Source organism: Salvelinus fontinalis, unplaced genomic scaffold, assembly GCF_029448725.1.
Source record: "Salvelinus fontinalis isolate EN_2023a unplaced genomic scaffold, ASM2944872v1 scaffold_0162, whole genome shotgun sequence".
NCBI classification, from domain to species: domain Eukaryota; kingdom Metazoa; phylum Chordata; class Actinopteri; order Salmoniformes; family Salmonidae; genus Salvelinus; species Salvelinus fontinalis.
In genome coordinates, this window is record NW_026600371.1 from 1 (window position 1) to 22,500 (window position 22,500).

General features: G+C 40.0%; 28 non-coding genes across 28 annotated transcripts; all 28 read left to right on the plus strand.

Moving 5' to 3' along the window:
* Positions 1-183: 183 nt before the first annotated feature.
* Positions 184-255, plus strand: trnae-cuc (transfer RNA glutamic acid (anticodon CUC)). Its single transcript has one exon. It is a non-coding gene; the product is annotated as a tRNA-Glu (tRNA).
* A 1,752-nt stretch (positions 256-2,007) lies between these two features.
* Positions 2,008-2,079, plus strand: trnae-cuc (transfer RNA glutamic acid (anticodon CUC)). The gene has a single exon. It is a non-coding gene; the product is annotated as a tRNA-Glu (tRNA).
* A 337-nt stretch (positions 2,080-2,416) lies between these two features.
* trnae-cuc (transfer RNA glutamic acid (anticodon CUC)) lies at positions 2,417-2,488 on the plus strand. Its single transcript has one exon. It is a non-coding gene; the product is annotated as a tRNA-Glu (tRNA).
* Positions 2,489-3,024: 536 nt separating this feature from the next.
* trnae-cuc (transfer RNA glutamic acid (anticodon CUC)) lies at positions 3,025-3,096 on the plus strand. Its single transcript has one exon. It is a non-coding gene; the product is annotated as a tRNA-Glu (tRNA).
* A 536-nt stretch (positions 3,097-3,632) lies between these two features.
* Positions 3,633-3,704, plus strand: trnae-cuc (transfer RNA glutamic acid (anticodon CUC)). The gene has a single exon. It is a non-coding gene; the product is annotated as a tRNA-Glu (tRNA).
* Positions 3,705-4,240: 536 nt separating this feature from the next.
* trnae-cuc (transfer RNA glutamic acid (anticodon CUC)) lies at positions 4,241-4,312 on the plus strand. The gene has a single exon. It is a non-coding gene; the product is annotated as a tRNA-Glu (tRNA).
* A 1,143-nt stretch (positions 4,313-5,455) lies between these two features.
* On the plus strand, positions 5,456-5,527 carry trnae-cuc (transfer RNA glutamic acid (anticodon CUC)). The gene has a single exon. It is a non-coding gene; the product is annotated as a tRNA-Glu (tRNA).
* Positions 5,528-6,063: 536 nt separating this feature from the next.
* On the plus strand, positions 6,064-6,135 carry trnae-cuc (transfer RNA glutamic acid (anticodon CUC)). Its single transcript has one exon. It is a non-coding gene; the product is annotated as a tRNA-Glu (tRNA).
* A 536-nt stretch (positions 6,136-6,671) lies between these two features.
* trnae-cuc (transfer RNA glutamic acid (anticodon CUC)) lies at positions 6,672-6,743 on the plus strand. The gene has a single exon. It is a non-coding gene; the product is annotated as a tRNA-Glu (tRNA).
* A 536-nt stretch (positions 6,744-7,279) lies between these two features.
* On the plus strand, positions 7,280-7,351 carry trnae-cuc (transfer RNA glutamic acid (anticodon CUC)). The gene has a single exon. It is a non-coding gene; the product is annotated as a tRNA-Glu (tRNA).
* A 1,752-nt stretch (positions 7,352-9,103) lies between these two features.
* On the plus strand, positions 9,104-9,175 carry trnae-cuc (transfer RNA glutamic acid (anticodon CUC)). Its single transcript has one exon. It is a non-coding gene; the product is annotated as a tRNA-Glu (tRNA).
* A 337-nt stretch (positions 9,176-9,512) lies between these two features.
* Positions 9,513-9,584, plus strand: trnae-cuc (transfer RNA glutamic acid (anticodon CUC)). The gene has a single exon. It is a non-coding gene; the product is annotated as a tRNA-Glu (tRNA).
* A 536-nt stretch (positions 9,585-10,120) lies between these two features.
* Positions 10,121-10,192, plus strand: trnae-cuc (transfer RNA glutamic acid (anticodon CUC)). The gene has a single exon. It is a non-coding gene; the product is annotated as a tRNA-Glu (tRNA).
* Positions 10,193-10,727: 535 nt separating this feature from the next.
* trnae-cuc (transfer RNA glutamic acid (anticodon CUC)) lies at positions 10,728-10,799 on the plus strand. Its single transcript has one exon. It is a non-coding gene; the product is annotated as a tRNA-Glu (tRNA).
* Positions 10,800-11,335: 536 nt separating this feature from the next.
* Positions 11,336-11,407, plus strand: trnae-cuc (transfer RNA glutamic acid (anticodon CUC)). The gene has a single exon. It is a non-coding gene; the product is annotated as a tRNA-Glu (tRNA).
* Positions 11,408-13,159: 1,752 nt separating this feature from the next.
* On the plus strand, positions 13,160-13,231 carry trnae-cuc (transfer RNA glutamic acid (anticodon CUC)). The gene has a single exon. It is a non-coding gene; the product is annotated as a tRNA-Glu (tRNA).
* Positions 13,232-13,568: 337 nt separating this feature from the next.
* Positions 13,569-13,640, plus strand: trnae-cuc (transfer RNA glutamic acid (anticodon CUC)). Its single transcript has one exon. It is a non-coding gene; the product is annotated as a tRNA-Glu (tRNA).
* Positions 13,641-14,584: 944 nt separating this feature from the next.
* trnae-cuc (transfer RNA glutamic acid (anticodon CUC)) lies at positions 14,585-14,656 on the plus strand. Its single transcript has one exon. It is a non-coding gene; the product is annotated as a tRNA-Glu (tRNA).
* Positions 14,657-15,192: 536 nt separating this feature from the next.
* trnae-cuc (transfer RNA glutamic acid (anticodon CUC)) lies at positions 15,193-15,264 on the plus strand. Its single transcript has one exon. It is a non-coding gene; the product is annotated as a tRNA-Glu (tRNA).
* Positions 15,265-15,800: 536 nt separating this feature from the next.
* Positions 15,801-15,872, plus strand: trnae-cuc (transfer RNA glutamic acid (anticodon CUC)). The gene has a single exon. It is a non-coding gene; the product is annotated as a tRNA-Glu (tRNA).
* A 536-nt stretch (positions 15,873-16,408) lies between these two features.
* trnae-cuc (transfer RNA glutamic acid (anticodon CUC)) lies at positions 16,409-16,480 on the plus strand. Its single transcript has one exon. It is a non-coding gene; the product is annotated as a tRNA-Glu (tRNA).
* A 536-nt stretch (positions 16,481-17,016) lies between these two features.
* On the plus strand, positions 17,017-17,088 carry trnae-cuc (transfer RNA glutamic acid (anticodon CUC)). The gene has a single exon. It is a non-coding gene; the product is annotated as a tRNA-Glu (tRNA).
* Positions 17,089-17,624: 536 nt separating this feature from the next.
* On the plus strand, positions 17,625-17,696 carry trnae-cuc (transfer RNA glutamic acid (anticodon CUC)). Its single transcript has one exon. It is a non-coding gene; the product is annotated as a tRNA-Glu (tRNA).
* A 1,144-nt stretch (positions 17,697-18,840) lies between these two features.
* On the plus strand, positions 18,841-18,912 carry trnae-cuc (transfer RNA glutamic acid (anticodon CUC)). The gene has a single exon. It is a non-coding gene; the product is annotated as a tRNA-Glu (tRNA).
* Positions 18,913-20,056: 1,144 nt separating this feature from the next.
* trnae-cuc (transfer RNA glutamic acid (anticodon CUC)) lies at positions 20,057-20,128 on the plus strand. Its single transcript has one exon. It is a non-coding gene; the product is annotated as a tRNA-Glu (tRNA).
* Positions 20,129-20,465: 337 nt separating this feature from the next.
* Positions 20,466-20,537, plus strand: trnae-cuc (transfer RNA glutamic acid (anticodon CUC)). The gene has a single exon. It is a non-coding gene; the product is annotated as a tRNA-Glu (tRNA).
* A 536-nt stretch (positions 20,538-21,073) lies between these two features.
* trnae-cuc (transfer RNA glutamic acid (anticodon CUC)) lies at positions 21,074-21,145 on the plus strand. Its single transcript has one exon. It is a non-coding gene; the product is annotated as a tRNA-Glu (tRNA).
* Positions 21,146-21,482: 337 nt separating this feature from the next.
* trnae-cuc (transfer RNA glutamic acid (anticodon CUC)) lies at positions 21,483-21,554 on the plus strand. Its single transcript has one exon. It is a non-coding gene; the product is annotated as a tRNA-Glu (tRNA).
* The last annotated feature ends 946 nt before the right edge of the window (positions 21,555-22,500 follow it).

Sequence of the window (22,500 nt, forward strand, 5' to 3'; positions counted from 1 at the left end):
TACTTGCGTCATGCACAAAGTAGATGTCCTAACCGACTTGCCAAAACTATAGTTTGTTAACAAGAAATGTGTGGAATGGTTGACAAACGAGTTTTAATGACTCCAACCTAAGTGTATGTAAACTTCAGACTTCAACTGTATGTTCCATTTCAAATTATGAAACAATTTGAATTGCAGTATCCTTCCCTGGTTGTCTAGTGGTTAGGATTCGGCGCTCTCACCGCCGCGGCCCGGGTTCGATTCCCGGTCAGGGAATTTCAGTACCACTTCAAATTACAAAACGATTTGCCCTGCAGTGTCCTTCTGAGGTCTACATTTTATTTCTGAGGTCTTGGCTGATTTCTTTTGAAAATCCCATGATCTCAAGCAAAGAGGCACTGAGTTTGAAGGCAGGCCATGAAATACATCTACAGGTACACCTCCAATTGACTCAAATTATGTCAATTAGCCTATCAGAAGATTCTAAAGCCAGGACATCATTTTTGGTCATTGTCCAAGTTGTTTAAAGGCACAGCAAACCTAGTGTTTGTAAACTTCTGACCCACTGGATTTGTGATACACTGAATTATAAGTGAAATAATCTGTCTGTAAACAAATTTTGGAAAAATTACTTGCGTCATGCACAAAGTAGATGTCCTAACCGACTTGCCAAAACTATAGTTTGTTAACAAAAAATGTGTGGAATGGTTGACAAACGAGTTTTAATGACTCCAACCTAAGTGTATGTAAACTTCAGACTTCAACTGTATGTTCCATTTCAAATTATGAAACAATTTGAATTGCAGTATCCTTCCCTGGTTGTCTAGTGGTTAGGATTCGGCGCTCTCACCTCCTCGGCCCGGGTTCGATTCCCGGTCAGGGAATATCAGTACCACTTCAAGTTACAAAACGATTTGCCCTGCAGTGTCCTCCTGAGGTCTACATTTTATTTCTGAGGTCTTGGCTGATTTCTTTTGAAAATCCCATGATCTCAAGCAAAGAGGCACTGAGTTTGAAGGCAGGCCATGAAATACATCTACAGGTACACCTCCAATTTACTCAAATTATGTCAATTAGCCTATCAGAAGATTCTAAAGCCAGGACATCATTTTTGGTCATTGTCCAAGTTGTTTAAAGGCACAGCCAACCTAGTGTTTGTAAACTTCTGACCCACTGGATTTGTGATACACTGAATTATAAGTGAAATAATCTGTCTGTAAACAAATTTTGGAAAAATTACTTGTGTCATGCACAAAGTAGATGTCCTAACCGACTTGCCAAAACTATAGTTTGTTAACAAGAAATGTGTGGAATGGTTGACAAACGAGTTTTAATGACTCCAACCTAAGTGTATGTAAATTTCAGACTTCAACTGTATGTACCATTTCAAATTGTGAAACAATTTGAATTGCAGTATCCTTCCCTGGTTGTCTAGTGGTTAGGATTTGGTGCTCTCACCGCCGCGGCCCGGGTTCGATTCCTGGTCAGGGAATATCAGTATCACTTCAAATTTCAAAATGATTTGCCCTGCAGTGTCCTTCTGAGGTCTACATTTTATATCTGAGGTCTTGGCTGATTTCTTTTGAAAATCCCATGATCTCAAGCAAAGAGGCACTGAGTTTGAAGGCAGGCCATGAAATACATCTACAGGTATACCTCCAATTGACTCAAATTATGTCAATTAGCCCATCAGAAGATTCTAAAGCCAGGACATCATTTTTGGTCATTGTCCAAGTTGTTTAAAGGCACAGCCAACCTAGTGTTTGTAAACTTCTGACCCACTGGATTTGTGATACACTGAATTATAAGTGAAATAATCTGTCTGTAAACAAATTTTGGAAAAATTACTTGTGTCATGCACAAAGTAGATGTCCTAACCGACTTGCCAAAACTATAGTTTGTTAACAAGAAATGTGTGGAATGGTTGACAAACGAGTTTTAATGACTCCAACCTAAGTGTATGTAAACTTCAGACTTCAACTGTATGTTCCATTTCAAATTATGAAACAATTTGAATTGCAGTATCCTTCCCTGGTTGTCTAGTGGTTAGGATTCGGCGCTCTCACCGCCGCGGCCCGGGTTCGATTCCCGGTCAGGGAATATCAGTACCACTTCAAGTTACAAAACGATTTGCCCTGCAGTGTCCTTCTGAGGTCTACATTTTATTTCTGAGGTCTTGGCTGATTTCTTTTGAAAATCCCATGATCTCAAGCAAAGAGGCACTGAGTTTGAAGGCAGGCCATGAAATACATCTACAGGTACACCTCCAATTGACTCAAATTATGTCAATTAGCCTATCAGAAGATTCTAAAGCCAGGACATCATTTTTGGTCATTGTCCAAGTTGTTTAAAGGCACAGCCAAACTAGTGTTTGTAAACTTCTGACCGACTGTATGTACCATTTCAAATTGTGGACCAATTTGAACTGCAGTATCCTTCCCTGGTGGTCTAGTGGTTAGGATTCGGCGCTCTCACCGCCGCGGCCCGGGTTCGATTCCCGGTCAGGGAACATCAGTACCACTTCAAATTACAAAACGATTTGCCCTGCAGTGTCCTTCTGAGGTTCACATTTTATATCTGAGGTCTTGGCTGATTTCTTTTGAAAATCCCATGATCTCAAGCAAAGAGGCACTGAGTTTGAAGGCAGGCCATGAAATACATCTACAGGTACACCTCCAATTGACTCAAATTATGTCAATTAGCCTATCAGAAGATTCTAAAGCCAGGACATCATTTTTGGTCATTGTCCAAGTTGTTTAAAGGCACAGCCAACCTAGTGTTTGTAAACTTCTGACCCACTGGATTTGTGATACACTGAATTATAAGTGAAATAATCTGTCTGTAAACAAATTTTGGAAAAATTACTTGTGTCATGCACAAAGTAGATGTCCTAACCGACTTGCCAAAACTATAGTTTGTTAACAAGAAATGTGTGGAATGGTTGACAAACGAGTTTTAATGACTCCAACCTAAGTGTATGTAAACTTCAGACTTCAACTGTATGTTCCATTTCAAATTATGAAACAATTTGAATTGCAGTATCCTTCCCTGGTTGTCTAGTGGTTAGGATTCGGCGCTCTCACCGCCGCGGCCCGGGTTCGATTCCCGGTCAGGGAATATCAGTACCACTTCAAGTTACAAAACGATTTGCCCTGCAGTGTCCTTCTGAGGTCTACATTTTATTTCTGAGGTCTTGGCTGATTTCTTTTGAAAATCCCATGATCTCAAGCAAAGAGGCACTGATTTTGAAGGCAGGCCATGAAATACATCTACAGGTACACCTCCAATTGACTCAAATTATGTCAATTAGCCTATCAGAAGATTCTAAAGCCAGGACATCATTTTTGGTCATTGTCCAAGTTGTTTAAAGGCACAGCCAACCTAGTGTTTGTAAACTTCTGACCCACTGGATTTGTGATACACTGAATTATAAGTGAAATAATCTGTCTGTAAACAAATTTTGGAAAAATTACTTGTGTCATGCACAAAGTAGATGTCCTAACCGACTTGCCAAAACTATAGTTTGTTAACAAGAAATGTGTGGAATGGTTGACAAACGAGTTTTAATGACTCCAACCTAAGTGTATGTAAACTTCAGACTTCAACTGTATGTTCCATTTCAAATTATGAAACAATTTGAATTGCAGTATCCTTCCCTGGTTGTCTAGTGGTTAGGATTCGGCGCTCTCACCGCCGCGGCCCGGGTTCGATTCCCGGTCAGGGAATATCAGTACCACTTCAAGTTACAAAACGATTTGCCCTGCAGTGTCCTTCTGAGGTCTACATTTTATTTCTGAGGTCTTGGCTGATTTCTTTTGAAAATCCCATGATCTCAAGCAAAGAGGCACTGATTTTGAAGGCAGGCCATGAAATACATCTACAGGTACACCTCCAATTGACTCAAATTATGTCAATTAGCCTATCAGAAGATTCTAAAGCCAGGACATCATTTTTGGTCATTGTCCAAGTTGTTTAAAGGCACAGCCAACCTAGTGTTTGTAAACTTCTGACCCACTGGATTTGTGATACACTGAATTATAAGTGAAATAATCTGTCTGTAAACAAATTTTGGAAAAATTACTTGCGTCATGCACAAAGTAGATGTCCTAACCGACTTGCCAAAACTATAGTTTGTTAACAAGAAATGTGTGGAATGGTTGACAAACGAGTTTTAATGACTCCAACCTAAGTGTATGTAAACTTCAGACTTCAACTGTATGTTCCATTTCAAATTATGAAACAATTTGAATTGCAGTATCCTTCCCTGGTTGTCTAGTGGTTAGGATTCGGCGCTCTCACCGCCGCGGCCCGGGTTCGATTCCCGGTCAGGGAATATCAGTACCACTTCAAGTTACAAAACGATTTGCCCTGCAGTGTCCTTCTGAGGTCTACATTTTATTTCTGAGGTCTTGGCTGATTTCTTTTGAAAATCCCATGATCTCAAGCAAAGAGGCACTGATTTTGAAGGCAGGCCATGAAATACATCTACAGGTACACCTCCAATTGACTCAAATTATGTCAATTAGCCTATCAGAAGATTCTAAAGCCAGGACATCATTTTTGGTCATTGTCCAAGTTGTTTAAAGGCACAGCCAACCTAGTGTTTGTAAACTTCTGACCCACTGGATTTGTGATACACTGAATTATAAGTGAAATAATCTGTCTGTAAACAAATTTTGGAAAAATTACTTGTGTCATGCACAAAGTAGATGTCCTAACCGACTTGCCAAAACTATAGTTTGTTAACAAGAAATGTGTGGAATGGTTGACAAACGAGTTTTAATGACTCCAACCTAAGTGTATGTAAACTTCAGACTTCAACTGTATGTTCCATTTCAAATTATGAAACAATTTGAATTGCAGTATCCTTCCATGTTGTCTAGTGGTTAGGATTCGGCGCTCTCACCGCCGCGGCCCGGGTTCGATTCCCGGTCAGGGAATATCAGTACCACTTCAAGTTACAAAACGATTTGCCCTGCAGTGTCCTTCTGAGGTCTACATTTTATTTCTGAGGTCTTGGCTGATTTCTTTTGAAAATCCCATGATCTCAAGCAAAGAGGCACTGATTTTGAAGGCAGGCCATGAAATACATCTACAGGTACACCTCCAATTGACTCAAATTATGTCAATTAGCCTATCAGAAGATTCTAAAGCCAGGACATCATTTTTGGTCATTGTCCAAGTTGTTTAAAGGCACAGCCAACCTAGTGTTTGTAAACTTCTGACCCACTGGATTTGTGATACACTGAATTATAAGTGAAATAATCTGTCTGTAAACAAATTTTGGAAAAATTACTTGTGTCATGCACAAAGTAGATGTCCTAACCGACTTGCCAAAACTATAGTTTGTTAACAAGAAATGTGTGGAATGGTTGACAAACGAGTTTTAATGACTCCAACCTAAGTGTATGTAAACTTCAGACTTCAACTGTATGTACCATTTCAAATTGTGAAACAATTTGAATTGCAGTATCCTTCCCTGGTTGTCTAGTGGTTAGGATTCGGCGCTCTCACCGCCGCGGCCCGGGTTCGATTCCCGGTCAGGGAATATCAGTACCACTTCAAATTACAAAACGATTTGCCCTGCAGTGTCCTTCTGAGGTCTACATTTTATTTCTGAGGTCTTGGCTGATTTCTTTTGAAAATCCCATGATCTCAAGCAAAGAGGCACTGAGTTTGAAGGCAGGCCATGAAATACATCTACAGGTACACCTCCAATTGACTCAAATTATGTCAATTAGCCTATCAGAAGATTCTAAAGCCAGGACATCATTTTTGGTCATTGTCCAAGTTGTTTAAAGGCACAGCCAACCTAGTGTTTGTAAACTTCTGACCCACTGGATTTGTGATACACTGAATTATAAGTGAAATAATCTGTCTGTAAACAAATTTTGGAAAAATTACTTGCGTCATGCACAAAGTAGATGTCCTAACCGACTTGCCAAAACTATAGTTTGTTAACAAGAAATGTGTGGAATGGTTGACAAACGAGTTTTAATGACTCCAACCTAAGTGTATGTAAACTTCAGACTTCAACTGTATGTTCCATTTCAAATTATGAAACAATTTGAATTGCAGTATCCTTCCCTGGTTGTCTAGTGGTTAGGATTCGGCGCTCTCACCGCCGCGGCCCGGGTTCGATTCCCGGTCAGGGAATATCAGTACCACTTCAAGTTACAAAACGATTTGCCCTGCAGTGTCCTTCTGAGGTCTACATTTTATTTCTGAGGTCTTGGCTGATTTCTTTTGAAAATCCCATGATCTCAAGCAAAGAGGCACTGATTTTGAAGGCAGGCCATGAAATACATCTACAGGTACACCTCCAATTGACTCAAATTATGTCAATTAGCCTATCAGAAGATTCTAAAGCCAGGACATCATTTTTGGTCATTGTCCAAGTTGTTTAAAGGCACAGCCAACCTAGTGTTTGTAAACTTCTGACCCACTGGATTTGTGATACACTGAATTATAAGTGAAATAATCTGTCTGTAAACAAATTTTGGAAAAATTACTTGTGTCATGCACAAAGTAGATGTCCTAACCGACTTGCCAAAACTATAGTTTGTTAACAAGAAATGTGTGGAATGGTTGACAAACGAGTTTTAATGACTCCAACCTAAGTGTATGTAAACTTCAGACTTCAACTGTATGTTCCATTTCAAATTATGAAACAATTTGAATTGCAGTATCCTTCCCTGGTTGTCTAGTGGTTAGGATTCGGCGCTCTCACCGCCGCGGCCCGGGTTCGATTCCCGGTCAGGGAATATCAGTACCACTTCAAGTTACAAAACGATTTGCCCTGCAGTGTCCTTCTGAGGTCTACATTTTATTTCTGAGGTCTTGGCTGATTTCTTTTGAAAATCCCATGATCTCAAGCAAAGAGGCACTGATTTTGAAGGCAGGCCATGAAATACATCTACAGGTACACCTCCAATTGACTCAAATTATGTCAATTAGCCTATCAGAAGATTCTAAAGCCAGGACATCATTTTTGGTCATTGTCCAAGTTGTTTAAAGGCACAGCCAACCTAGTGTTTGTAAACTTCTGACCCACTGGATTTGTGATACACTGAATTATAAGTGAAATAATCTGTCTGTAAACAAATTTTGGAAAAATTACTTGTGTCATGCACAAAGTAGATGTCCTAACCGACTTGCCAAAACTATAGTTTGTTAACAAGAAATGTGTGGAATGGTTGACAAACGAGTTTTAATGACTCCAACCTAAGTGTAAGTAAACTTCAGACTTCAACTGTATGTACCATTTCAAATTATGAAACAATTTGAATTGCAGTATCCTTCCCTGGTTGTCTAGTGGTTAGGATTCGGCGCTCTCACCGCCGCGGCCCGGGTTCGATTCCCGGTCAGGGAATTTCAGTACCACTTCAAATTACAAAACGATTTGCCCTGCAGTGTCCTTCTGAGGTCTACATTTTATTTCTGAGGTCTTGGCTGATTTCTTTTGAAAATCCCATGATCTCAAGCAAAGAGGCACTGAGTTTGAAGGCAGGCCATGAAATACATCTACAGGTACACCTCCAATTGACTCAAATTATGTCAATTAGCCTATCAGAAGATTCTAAAGCCAGGACATCATTTTTGGTCATTGTCCAAGTTGTTTAAAGGCACAGCCAACCTAGTGTTTGTAAACTTCTGACCCACTGGATTTGTGATACACTGAATTATAAGTGAAATAATCTGTCTGTAAACAAATTTTGGAAAAATTACTTGCGTCATGCACAAAGTAGATGTCCTAACCGACTTGCCAAAACTATAGTTTGTTAACAAGAAATGTGTGGAATGGTTGACAAACGAGTTTTAATGACTCCAACCTAAGTGTATGTAAACTTCAGACTTCAACTGTATGTTCCATTTCAAATTATGAAACAATTTGAATTGCAGTATCCTTCCCTGGTTGTCTAGTGGTTAGGATTCGGCGCTCTCACCTCCTCGGCCCGGGTTCGATTCCCGGTCAGGGAATATCAGTACCACTTCAAGTTACAAAACGATTTGCCCTGCAGTGTCCTCCTGAGGTCTACATTTTATTTCTGAGGTCTTGGCTGATTTCTTTTGAAAATCCCATGATCTCAAGCAAAGAGGCACTGAGTTTGAAGGCAGGCCATGAAATACATCTACAGGTACACCTCCAATTTACTCAAATTATGTCAATTAGCCTATCAGAAGATTCTAAAGCCAGGACATCATTTTTGGTCATTGTCCAAGTTGTTTAAAGGCACAGCCAACCTAGTGTTTGTAAACTTCTGACCCACTGGATTTGTGATACACTGAATTATAAGTGAAATAATCTGTCTGTAAACAAATTTTGGAAAAATTACTTGTGTCATGCACAAAGTAGATGTCCTAACCGACTTGCCAAAACTATAGTTTGTTAACAAGAAATGTGTGGAATGGTTGACAAACGAGTTTTAATGACTCCAACCTAAGTGTATGTAAACTTCAGACTTCAACTGTATGTACCATTTCAAATTGTGAAACAATTTGAATTGCAGTATCCTTCCCTGGTTGTCTAGTGGTTAGGATTTGGTGCTCTCACCGCCGCGGCCCGGGTTCGATTCCTGGTCAGGGAATATCAGTATCACTTCAAATTTCAAAATGATTTGCCCTGCAGTGTCCTTCTGAGGTCTACATTTTATATCTGAGGTCTTGGCTGATTTCTTTTGAAAATCCCATGATCTCAAGCAAAGAGGCACTGAGTTTGAAGGCAGGCCATGAAATACATCTACAGGTATACCTCCAATTGACTCAAATTATGTCAATTAGCCTATCAGAAGATTCTAAAGCCAGGACATCATTTTTGGTCATTGTCCAAGTTGTTTAAAGGCACAGCCAACCTAGTGTTTGTAAACTTCTGACCCACTGGATTTGTGATACACTGAATTATAAGTGAAATAATCTGTCTGTAAACAAATTTTGGAAAAATTACTTGTGTCATGCACAAAGTAGATGTCCTAACCGACTTGCCAAAACTATAGTTTGTTAACAAGAAATGTGTGGAATGGTTGACAAACGAGTTTTAATGACTCCAACCTAAGTGTATGTAAACTTCAGACTTCAACTGTATGTTCCATTTCAAATTATGAAACAATTTGAATTGCAGTATCCTTCCCTGGTTGTCTAGTGGTTAGGATTCGGCGCTCTCACCGCCGCGGCCCGGGTTCGATTCCCGGTCAGGGAATATCAGTACCACTTCAAGTTACAAAACGATTTGCCCTGCAGTGTCCTTCTGAGGTCTACATTTTATTTCTGAGGTCTTGGCTGATTTCTTTTGAAAATCCCATGATCTCAAGCAAAGAGGCACTGAGTTTGAAGGCAGGCCATGAAATACATCTACAGGTACACCTCCAATTGACTCAAATTATGTCAATTAGCCTATCAGAAGATTCTAAAGCCAGGACATCATTTTTGGTCATTGTCCAAGTTGTTTAAAGGCACAGCCAAACTAGTGTTTGTAAACTTCTGACCGACTGTATGTACCATTTCAAATTGTGGACCAATTTGAACTGCAGTATCCTTCCCTGGTGGTCTAGTGGTTAGGATTCGGCGCTCTCACCGCCGTGGCCTGGGTTCGATTCCCGGTCAAGGAACATCAGTACCACTTCAAATTACAAAACGATTTGCGCTGCAGTGTCCTTCTGAGGTTCACATTTTATATCTGAGGTCTTGGCTGATTTCTTTTGAAAATCCCATGATCTCAAGCAAAGAGGCACTGAGTTTGAAGGCAGGCCATGAAATACATCTACAGGTACACCTCCAATTGACTCAAATTATGTCAATTAGCCTATCAGAAGATTCTAAAGCCAGGACATCATTTTTGGTCATTGTCCAAGTTGTTTAAAGGCACAGCCAACCTAGTGTTTGTAAACTTCTGACCCACTGGATTTGTGATACACTGAATTATAAGTGAAATAATCTGTCTGTAAACAAATTTTGGAAAAATTACTTGTGTCATGCACAAAGTAGATGTCCTAACCGACTTGCCAAAACTATAGTTTGTTAACAAGAAATGTGTGGAATGGTTGACAAACGAGTTTTAATGACTCCAACCTAAGTGTATGTAAACTTCAGACTTCAACTGTATGTTCCATTTCAAATTGTGAAACAATTTGAATTGCAGTATCCTTCCCTGGTTGTCTAGTGGTTAGGATTCGGCGCTCTCACCGCCGCGGCCCGGGTTCGATTCCCGGTCAGGGAATATCAGTACCACTTCAAGTTACAAAACGATTTGCCCTGCAGTGTCCTTCTGAGGTCTACATTTTATTTCTGAGGTCTTGGCTGATTTCTTTTGAAAATCCCATGATCTCAAGCAAAGAGGCACTGAGTTTGAAGGCAGGCCATGAAATACATCTACAGGTACACCTCCAATTGACTCAAATTATGTCAAATAGCCTATCAGAAGATTCTAAAGCCAGGACATCATTTTTGGTCATTGTAGAGTTGTTTAAAGGCACAGCCAACCTAGTGTTTGTAAACTTCTGACCCACTGGATTTGTGATACACTGAATTATAAGTGAAATAATCTGTCTGTAAACAAATTTTGGAAAAATTACTTGTGTCATGCACAAAGTAGATGTCCTAACCGACTTGCCAAAACTATAGTTTGTTAACAAGAAATGTGTGGAATGGTTGACAAACGAGTTTTAATGACTCCAACCTAAGTGTATGTAAACTTCAGACTTCAACTGTATGTTCCATTTCAAATTATGAAACAATTTGAATTGCAGTATCCTTCCCTGGTTGTCTAGTGGTTAGGATTCGGCGCTCTCACCGCCGCGGCCCGGGTTCGATTCCCGGTCAGGGAATATCAGTACCACTTCAAGTTACAAAACGATTTGCCCTGCAGTGTCCTTCTGAGGTCTACATTTTATTTCTGAGGTCTTGGCTGATTTCTTTTGAAAATCCCATGATCTCAAGCAAAGAGGCACTGATTTTGAAGGCAGGCCATGAAATACATCTACAGGTACACCTCCAATTGACTCAAATTATGTCAATTAGCCTATCAGAAGATTCTAAAGCCAGGACATCATTTTTGGTCATTGTCCAAGTTGTTTAAAGGCACAGCCAACCTAGTGTTTGTAAACTTCTGACCCACTGGATTTGTGATACACTGAATTATAAGTGAAATAATCTGTCTGTAAACAAATTTTGGAAAAATTACTTGTGTCATGCACAAAGTAGATGTCCTAACCGACTTGCCAAAACTATAGTTTGTTAACAAGAAATGTGTGGAATGGTTGACAAACGAGTTTTAATGACTCCAACCTAAGTGTAAGTAAACTTCAGACTTCAACTGTATGTACCATTTCAAATTATGAAACAATTTGAATTGCAGTATCCTTCCCTGGTTGTCTAGTGGTTAGGATTCGGCGCTCTCACCGCCGCGGCCCGGGTTCGATTCCCGGTCAGGGAATTTCAGTACCACTTCAAATTACAAAACGATTTGCCCTGCAGTGTCCTTCTGAGGTCTACATTTTATTTCTGAGGTCTTGGCTGATTTCTTTTGAAAATCCCATGATCTCAAGCAAAGAGGCACTGAGTTTGAAGGCAGGCCATGAAATACATCTACAGGTACACCTCCAATTGACTCAAATTATGTCAATTAGCCTATCAGAAGATTCTAAAGCCAGGACATCATTTTTGGTCATTGTCCAAGTTGTTTAAAGGCACAGCCAACCTAGTGTTTGTAAACTTCTGACCCACTGGATTTGTGATACACTGAATTATAAGTGAAATAATCTGTCTGTAAACAAATTTTGGAAAAATTACTTGCGTCATGCACAAAGTAGATGTCCTAACCGACTTGCCAAAACTATAGTTTGTTAACAAGAAATGTGTGGAATGGTTGACAAACGAGTTTTAATGACTCCAACCTAAGTGTATGTAAACTTCAGACTTCAACTGTATGTTCCATTTCAAATTATGAAACAATTTGAATTGCAGTATCCTTCCCTGGTTGTCTAGTGGTTAGGATTCGGCGCTCTCACCTCCTCGGCCCGGGTTCGATTCCCGGTCAGGGAATATCAGTACCACTTCAAGTTACAAAACGATTTGCCCTGCAGTGTCCTCCTGAGGTCTACATTTTATTTCTGAGGTCTTGGCTGATTTCTTTTGAAAATCCCATGATCTCAAGCAAAGAGGCACTGAGTTTGAAGGCAGGCCATGAAATACATCTACAGGTACACCTCCAATTTACTCAAATTATGTCAATTAGCCTATCAGAAGATTCTAAAGCCAGGACATCATTTTTGGTCATTGTCCAAGTTGTTTAAAGGCACAGCCAACCTAGTGTTTGTAAACTTCTGACCCACTGGATTTGTGATACACTGAATTATAAGTGAAATAATCTGTCTGTAAACAAATTTTGGAAAAATTACTTGTGTCATGCACAAAGTAGATGTCCTAACCGACTTGCCAAAACTATAGTTTGTTAACAAGAAATGTGTGGAATGGTTGACAAACGAGTTTTAATGACTCCAACCTAAGTGTATGTAAACTTCAGACTTCAACTGTATGTACCATTTCAAATTGTGAAACAATTTGAATTGCAGTATCCTTCCCTGGTTGTCTAGTGGTTAGGATTTGGTGCTCTCACCGCCGCGGCCCGGGTTCGATTCCTGGTCAGGGAATATCAGTATCACTTCAAATTTCAAAATGATTTGCCCTGCAGTGTCCTTCTGAGGTCTACATTTTATATCTGAGGTCTTGGCTGATTTCTTTTGAAAATCCCATGATCTCAAGCAAAGAGGCACTGAGTTTGAAGGCAGGCCATGAAATACATCTACAGGTATACCTCCAATTGACTCAAATTATGTCAATTAGCCTATCAGAAGATTCTAAAGCCAGGACATCATTTTTGGTCATTGTCCAAGTTGTTTAAAGGCACAGCCAACCTAGTGTTTGTAAACTTCTGACCCACTGGATTTGTGATACACTGAATTATAAGTGAAATAATCTGTCTGTAAACAAATTTTGGAAAAATTACTTGTGTCATGCACAAAGTAGATGTCCTAACCGACTTGCCAAAACTATAGTTTGTTAACAAGAAATGTGTGGAATGGTTGACAAACGAGTTTTAATGACTCCAACCTAAGTGTATGTAAACTTCAGACTTCAACTGTATGTTCCATTTCAAATTATGAAACAATTTGAATTGCAGTATCCTTCCCTGGTTGTCTAGTGGTTAGGATTCGGCGCTCTCACCGCCGCGGCCCGGGTTCGATTCCCGGTCAGGGAATATCAGTACCACTTCAAGTTACAAAACGATTTGCCCTGCAGTGTCCTTCTGAGGTCTACATTTTATTTCTGAGGTCTTGGCTGATTTCTTTTGAAAATCCCATGATCTCAAGCAAAGAGGCACTGAGTTTGAAGGCAGGCCATGAAATACATCTACAGGTACACCTCCAATTGACTCAAATTATGTCAATTAGCCTATCAGAAGATTCTAAAGCCAGGACATCATTTTTGGTCATTGTCCAAGTTGTTTAAAGGCACAGCCAAACTAGTGTTTGTAAACTTCTGACCGACTGTATGTACCATTTCAAATTGTGGACCAATTTGAACTGCAGTATCCTTCCCTGGTGGTCTAGTGGTTAGGATTCGGCGCTCTCACCGCCGTGGCCTGGGTTCGATTCCCGGTCAAGGAACATCAGTACCACTTCAAATTACAAAACGATTTGCGCTGCAGTGTCCTTCTGAGGTTCACATTTTATATCTGAGGTCTTGGCTGATTTCTTTTGAAAATCCCATGATCTCAAGCAAAGAGGCACTGAGTTTGAAGGCAGGCCATGAAATACATCTACAGGTACACCTCCAATTGACTCAAATTATGTCAATTAGCCTATCAGAAGATTCTAAAGCCAGGACATCATTTTTGGTCATTGTCCAAGTTGTTTAAAGGCACAGCCAACCTAGTGTTTGTAAACTTCTGACCCACTGGATTTGTGATACACTGAATTATAAGTGAAATAATCTGTCTGTAAACAAATTTTGGAAAAATTACTTGTGTCATGCACAAAGTAGATGTCCTAACCGACTTGCCAAAACTATAGTTTGTTAACAAGAAATGTGTGGAATGGTTGACAAACGAGTTTTAATGACTCCAACCTAAGTGTATGTAAACTTCAGACTTCAACTGTATGTTCCATTTCAAATTGTGAAACAATTTGAATTGCAGTTTCCTTCCCTGGTTGTCTAGTGGTTAGGATTCGGCGCTCTCACTGCTGCGGCCCGGGTTCGATTCCCGGTCAGGGAATATCAGTACCACTTCAAGTTACAAAACGATTTGCCCTGCAGTGTCCTTCTGAGGTCTACATTTTATTTCTGAGGTCTTGGCTGATTTCTTTTGAAAATCCCATGATCTCAAGCAAAGAGGCACTGAGTTTGAAGGCAGGCCATGAAATACATCTACAGGTACACCTCCAATTGACTCAAATTATGTCAAATAGCCTATCAGAAGATTCTAAAGCCAGGACATCATTTTTGGTCATTGTAGAGTTGTTTAAAGGCACAGCCAAACTAGTGTTTGTAAACTTCTGACCCACTGTATGTACCATTTCAAATTGTGGACCAATTTGCACTGCAGTATCCTTCCCTGGTGGTCTAGTGGTTAGGATTCGGCGCTCTCACCGCCGCGGCCCGGGTTCGATTCCCGGTCAGGGAATAACAGTACCTCTTCAAATTACAAAACGATTTGCCCTGCAGTGTCCTTCTGAGGTTGACATTTTATATCTGAGGTCTTGGCTGATTTCTTTTGAAAATCCCATGATCTCAAGCAAAGAGGCACTGAGTTTGAAGGCAGGCCATGAAATACATCTACAGGTACACCTCCAATTGACTCAAATTATGTCAATTAGCCTATCAGAAGATTCTAAAGCCAGGACATCATTTTTGGTCATTGTCCAAGTTGTTTAAAGGCACAGCCAACCTAGTGTTTGTAAACTTCTGACCCACTGGATTTGTGATACACTGAATTATAAGTGAAATAATCTGTCTGTAAACAAATTTTGGAAAAATTACTTGTGTCATGCACAAAGTAGATGTCCTAACCGACTTGCCAAAACTATAGTTTGTTAACAAGAAATGTGTGGAATGGTTGACAAACGAGTTTTAATGACTCCAACCTAAGTGTATGTAAACTTCAGACTTCAACTGTATGTTCCATTTCAAATTATGAAACAATTTGAATTGCAGTATCCTTCCCTGGTTGTCTAGTGGTTAGGATTCGGCGCTCTCACCGCCGCGGCCCGGGTTCGATTCCCGGTCAGGGAATATCAGTACCACTTCAAGTTACAAAACGATTTGCCCTGCAGTGTCCTTCTGAGGTCTACATTTTATTTCTGAGGTCTTGGCTGATTTCTTTTGAAAATCCCATGATCTCAAGCAAAGAGGCACTGATTTTGAAGGCAGGCCATGAAATACATCTACAGGTACACCTCCAATTGACTCAAATTATGTCAATTAGCCTATCAGAAGATTCTAAAGCCAGGACATCATTTTTGGTCATTGTCCAAGTTGTTTAAAGGCACAGCCAACCTAGTGTTTGTAAACTTCTGACCCACTGGATTTGTGATACACTGAATTATAAGTGAAATAATCTGTCTGTAAACAAATTTTGGAAAAATTACTTGTGTCATGCACAAAGTAGATGTCCTAACCGACTTGCCAAAACTATAGTTTGTTAACAAGAAATGTGTGGAATGGTTGACAAACGAGTTTTAATGACTCCAACCTAAGTGTATGTAAACTTCAGACTTCAACTGTATGTTCCATTTCAAATTATGAAACAATTTGAATTGCAGTATCCTTCCCTGGTTGTCTAGTGGTTAGGATTCGGCGCTCTCACCGCCGCGGCCCGGGTTCGATTCCCGGTCAGGGAATATCAGTACCACTTCAAGTTACAAAACGATTTGCCCTGCAGTGTCCTTCTGAGGTCTACATTTTATTTCTGAGGTCTTGGCTGATTTCTTTTGAAAATCCCATGATCTCAAGCAAAGAGGCACTGATTTTGAAGGCAGGCCATGAAATACATCTACAGGTACACCTCCAATTGACTCAAATTATGTCAATTAGCCTATCAGAAGATTCTAAAGCCAGGACATCATTTTTGGTCATTGTCCAAGTTGTTTAAAGGCACAGCCAACCTAGTGTTTGTAAACTTCTGACCCACTGGATTTGTGATACACTGAATTATAAGTGAAATAATCTGTCTGTAAACAAATTTTGGAAAAATTACTTGCGTCATGCACAAAGTAGATGTCCTAACCGACTTGCCAAAACTATAGTTTGTTAACAAGAAATGTGTGGAATGGTTGACAAACGAGTTTTAATGACTCCAACCTAAGTGTATGTAAACTTCAGACTTCAACTGTATGTTCCATTTCAAATTATGAAACAATTTGAATTGCAGTATCCTTCCCTGGTTGTCTAGTGGTTAGGATTCGGCGCTCTCACCGCCGCGGCCCGGGTTCGATTCCCGGTCAGGGAATATCAGTACCACTTCAAGTTACAAAACGATTTGCCCTGCAGTGTCCTTCTGAGGTCTACATTTTATTTCTGAGGTCTTGGCTGATTTCTTTTGAAAATCCCATGATCTCAAGCAAAGAGGCACTGATTTTGAAGGCAGGCCATGAAATACATCTACAGGTACACCTCCAATTGACTCAAATTATGTCAATTAGCCTATCAGAAGATTCTAAAGCCAGGACATCATTTTTGGTCATTGTCCAAGTTGTTTAAAGGCACAGCCAACCTAGTGTTTGTAAACTTCTGACCCACTGGATTTGTGATACACTGAATTATAAGTGAAATAATCTGTCTGTAAACAAATTTTGGAAAAATTACTTGTGTCATGCACAAAGTAGATGTCCTAACCGACTTGCCAAAACTATAGTTTGTTAACAAGAAATGTGTGGAATGGTTGACAAACGAGTTTTAATGACTCCAACCTAAGTGTATGTAAACTTCAGACTTCAACTGTATGTTCCATTTCAAATTATGAAACAATTTGAATTGCAGTATCCTTCCCTGGTTGTCTAGTGGTTAGGATTCGGCGCTCTCACCGCCGCGGCCCGGGTTCGATTCCCGGTCAGGGAATATCAGTACCACTTCAAGTTACAAAACGATTTGCCCTGCAGTGTCCTTCTGAGGTCTACATTTTATTTCTGAGGTCTTGGCTGATTTCTTTTGAAAATCCCATGATCTCAAGCAAAGAGGCACTGATTTTGAAGGCAGGCCATGAAATACATCTACAGGTACACCTCCAATTGACTCAAATTATGTCAATTAGCCTATCAGAAGATTCTAAAGCCAGGACATCATTTTTGGTCATTGTCCAAGTTGTTTAAAGGCACAGCCAACCTAGTGTTTGTAAACTTCTGACCCACTGGATTTGTGATACACTGAATTATAAGTGAAATAATCTGTCTGTAAACAAATTTTGGAAAAATTACTTGTGTCATGCACAAAGTAGATGTCCTAACCGACTTGCCAAAACTATAGTTTGTTAACAAGAAATGTGTGGAATGGTTGACAAACGAGTTTTAATGACTCCAACCTAAGTGTATGTAAACTTCAGACTTCAACTGTATGTTCCATTTCAAATTATGAAACAATTTGAATTGCAGTATCCTTCCCTGGTTGTCTAGTGGTTAGGATTCGGCGCTCTCACCGCCGCGGCCCGGGTTCGATTCCCGGTCAGGGAATATCAGTACCACTTCAAGTTACAAAACGATTTTCCCTGCAGTGTCCTTCTGAGGTCTACATTTTATTTCTGAGGTCTTGGCTGATTTCTTTTGAAAATCCCATGATCTCAAGCAAAGAGGCACTGATTTTGAAGGCAGGCCATGAAATACATCTACAGGTACACCTCCAATTGACTCAAATTATGTCAATTAGCCTATCAGAAGATTCTAAAGCCAGGACATCATTTTTGGTCATTGTCCAAGTTGTTTAAAGGCACAGCCAACCTAGTGTTTGTAAACTTCTGACCCACTGGATTTGTGATACACTGAATTATAAGTGAAATAATCTGTCTGTAAACAAATTTTGGAAAAATTACTTGTGTCATGCACAAAGTAGATGTCCTAACCGACTTGCCAAAACTATAGTTTGTTAACAAGAAATGTGTGGAATGGTTGACAAACGAGTTTTAATGACTCCAACCTAAGTGTATGTAAACTTCAGACTTCAACTGTATGTTCCATTTCAAATTATGAAACAATTTGAATTGCAGTATCCTTCCCTGGTTGTCTAGTGGTTAGGATTCGGCGCTCTCACCTCCGCGGCCCGGGTTCGATTCCCGGTCAGGGAATATCAGTACCACTTCAAGTTACAAAACGATTTGCCCTGCAGTGTCCTTCTGAGGTCTACATTTTATTTCTGAGGTCTTGGCTGATTTCTTTTGAAAATCCCATGATCTCAAGCAAAGAGGCACTGATTTTGAAGGCAGGCCATGAAATACATCTACAGGTACACCTCCAATTGACTCAAATTATGTCAATTAGCCTATCAGAAGATTCTAAAGCCAGGACATCATTTTTGGTCATTGTCCAAGTTGTTTAAAGGCACAGCCAACCTAGTGTTTGTAAACTTCTGACCCACTGGATTTGTGATACACTGAATTATAAGTGAAATAATCTGTCTGTAAACAAATTTTGGAAAAATTACTTGTGTCATGCACAAAGTAGATGTCCTAACCGACTTGCCAAAACTATAGTTTGTTAACAAGAAATGTGTGGAATGGTTGACAAACGAGTTTTAATGACTCCAACCTAAGTGTAAGTAAACTTCAGACTTCAACTGTATGTACCATTTCAAATTATGAAACAATTTGAATTGCAGTATCCTTCCCTGGTTGTCTAGTGGTTAGGATTCGGCGCTCTCACCGCCGCGGCCCGGGTTCGATTCCCGGTCAGGGAATTTCAGTACCACTTCAAATTACAAAACGATTTGCCCTGCAGTGTCCTTCTGAGGTCTACATTTTATTTCTGAGGTCTTGGCTGATTTCTTTTGAAAATCCCATGATCTCAAGCAAAGAGGCACTGAGTTTGAAGGCAGGCCATGAAATACATCTACAGGTACACCTCCAATTGACTCAAATTATGTCAATTAGCCTATCAGAAGATTCTAAAGCCAGGACATCATTTTTGGTCATTGTCCAAGTTGTTTAAAGGCACAGCCAACCTAGTGTTTGTAAACTTCTGACCCACTGGATTTGTGATACACTGAATTATAAGTGAAATAATCTGTCTGTAAACAAATTTTGGAAAAATTACTTGCGTCATGCACAAAGTAGATGTCCTAACCAACTTGCCAAAACTATAGTTTGTTAACAAGAAATGTGTGGAATGGTTGACAAACGAGTTTTAATGACTCCAACCTAAGTGTATGTAAACTTCAGACTTCAACTGTATGTTCCATTTCAAATTATGAAACAATTTGAATTGCAGTATCCTTCCCTGGTTGTCTAGTGGTTAGGATTCGGCGCTCTCACCTCCTCGGCCCGGGTTCGATTCCATGTCAGGGAATATCAGTACCACTTCAAGTTACAAAACGATTTGCCCTGCAGTGTCCTCCTGAGGTCTACATTTTATTTCTGAGGTCTTGGCTGATTTCTTTTGAAAATCCCATGATCTCAAGCAAAGAGGCACTGAGTTTGAAGGCAGGCCATGAAATACATCTACAGGTACACCTCCAATTTACTCAAATTATGTCAATTAGCCTATCAGAAGATTCTAAAGCCAGGACATCATTTTTGGTCATTGTCCAAGTTGTTTAAAGGCACAGCCAACCTAGTGTTTGTAAACTTCTGACCCACTGGATTTGTGATACACTGAATTATAAGTGAAATAATCTGTCTGTAAACAAATTTTGGAAAAATTACTTGTGTCATGCACAAAGTAGATGTCCTAACCGACTTGCCAAAACTATAGTTTGTTAACAAGAAATGTGTGGAATGGTTGACAAACGAGTTTTAATGACTCCAACCTAAGTGTATGTAAACTTCAGACTTCAACTGTATGTACCATTTCAAATTGTGAAACAATTTGAATTGCAGTATCCTTCCCTGGTTGTCTAGTGGTTAGGATTCGGCGCTCTCACCGCCGCGGCCCGGGTTCGATTCCCGGTCAGGGAATATCAGTACCACTTCAAGTTACAAAACGATTTGCCCTGCAGTGTCCTTCTGAGGTCTACATTTTATTTCTGAGGTCTTGGCTGATTTCTTTTGAAAATCCCATGATCTCAAGCAAAGAGGCACTGAGTTTGAAGGCAGGCCATGAAATACATCTACAGGTACACCTCCAATTGACTCAAATTATGTCAATTAGCCTATCAGAAGATTCTAAAGCCAGGACATCATTTTTGGTCATTGTCCAAGTTGTTTAAAGGCACAGCCAAACTAGTGTTTGTAAACTTCTGACCGACTGTATGTACCATTTCAAATTGTGGACCAATTTGAACTGCAGTATCCTTCCCTGGTGGTCTAGTGGTTAGGATTCGGCGCTCTCACCGCCGCGGCCCGGGTTCGATTCCCGGTCAGGGAATAACAGTACCTCTTCAAATTACAAAACGATTTGCCCTGCAGTGTCCTTCTGAGGTTGACATTTTATATCTGAGGTCTTGGCTGATTTCTTTTGAAAATCCCATGATCTCAAGCAAAGAGGCACTGAGTTTGAAGGCAGGCCATGAAATACATCTACAGGTACACCTCCAATTGACTCAAATTATGTCAATTAGCCTATCAGAAGATTCTAAAGCCAGGACATCATTTTTGGTCATTGTCCAAGTTGTTTAAAGGCACAGCCAACCTAGTGTTTGTAAACTTCTGACCCACTGGATTTGTGATACACTGAATTATAAGTGAAATAATCTGTCTGTAAACAAATTTTGGAAAAATTACTTGTGTCATGCACAAAGTAGATGTCCTAACCGACTTGCCAAAACTATAGTTTGTTAACAAGAAATGTGTGGAATGGTTGACAAATGAGTTTTAATGACTCCAACCTAAGTGTATGTAAACTTCAGACTTCAACTGTATGTACCATTTCAAATTGTGAAACAATTTGAATTGCAGTATTCTTCCCTGGTTGTCTAGTGGTTAGGATTCGGCGCTCTCACCGCCGCGGCCCGGGTTCGATTCCCGGTCAGGGAATATCAGTACCACTTCAAGTTACAAAACGATTTGCCCTGCAGTGTCCTTCTGAGGTCTACATTTTATTTCTGAGGTCTTGGCTGATTTCTTTTGAAAATCCCATGATCTCAAGCAAAGAGGCACTGAGTTTGAAGGCAGGCCATGAAATACATCTACAGGTACACCTCCAATTGACTCAAATTATGTCAATTAGCCTATCAGAAGATTCTAAAGCCAGGACATCATTTTTGGTCATTGTCCAAGTTGTTTAAAGGCACAGCCAAACTAGTGTTTGTAAACTTCTGACCCACTGTATGTACCATTTCAAATTGTGGACCAATTTGCACTGCAGTATCCTTCCCTGGTGGTCTAGTGGTTAGGATTCGGCGCTCTCACCGCCGCGGCCCGGGTTCGATTCCTGGTCAGGGAATGTCAGTACCACTTCAAATTACAAAACGATTTGCCCTGCAGTTTCCTTCTGAGGTTGACATTTTATATCTGAGGTCTTGGCTGATTTCTTTTGAAAATCCCATGATCTCAAGCAAAGAGGCACTGAGTTTGAAGGCAGGCCATGAAATACATCTACAGGTACACCTCCAATTGACTCAAATTATGTCAATTAGCCTATCAGAAGATTCTAAAGCCAGGACATCATTTTTGGTCATTGTCCAAGTTGTTTAAAGGCACAGCCAACCTAGTGTTTGTAAACTTCTGACCCACTGGATTTGTGATACACTGAATTATAAGTGAAATAATCTGTCTGTAAACAAATTTTGGAAAAATTACTTGTGTCATGCACAAAGTAGATGTCCTAACCGACTTGCCAAAACTATAGTTTGTTAACAAGAAATGTGTGGAATGGTTGACAAACGAGTTTTAATGACTCCAACCTAAGTGTATGTAAACTTCAGACTTCAACTGTATGTACCATTTCAAATTATGAAACAATTTGAATTGCAGTATCCTTCCCTGGTTGTCTAGTGGTTAGGATTCGTCGCTCTCACCGCCGCGGCCCGGGTTCGATTCCCGGTCAGGGAATATCAGTACCACTTCAAATTACAAAACGATTTGCCCTGCAGTGTCCTTCTGAGGTTGACATTTTATATCTGAGGTCTTGGCTGATTTCTTTTGAAAATCCCATGATCTCAAGCAAAGAGGCACTGAGTTTGAAGGCAGGCCATGAAATACATCTACAGGTACACCTCCAATTGACTCAAATTATGTCAATTAGCCTATCAGAAGATTCTAAAGCCAGGACATCATTTTTGGTCATTGTCCAAGTTGTTTAAAGGCACAGCCAACCTAGTGTTTGTAAACTTCTGACCCACTGGATTTGTGATACACTGAATTATAAGTGAAATAATCTGTCTGTAAAC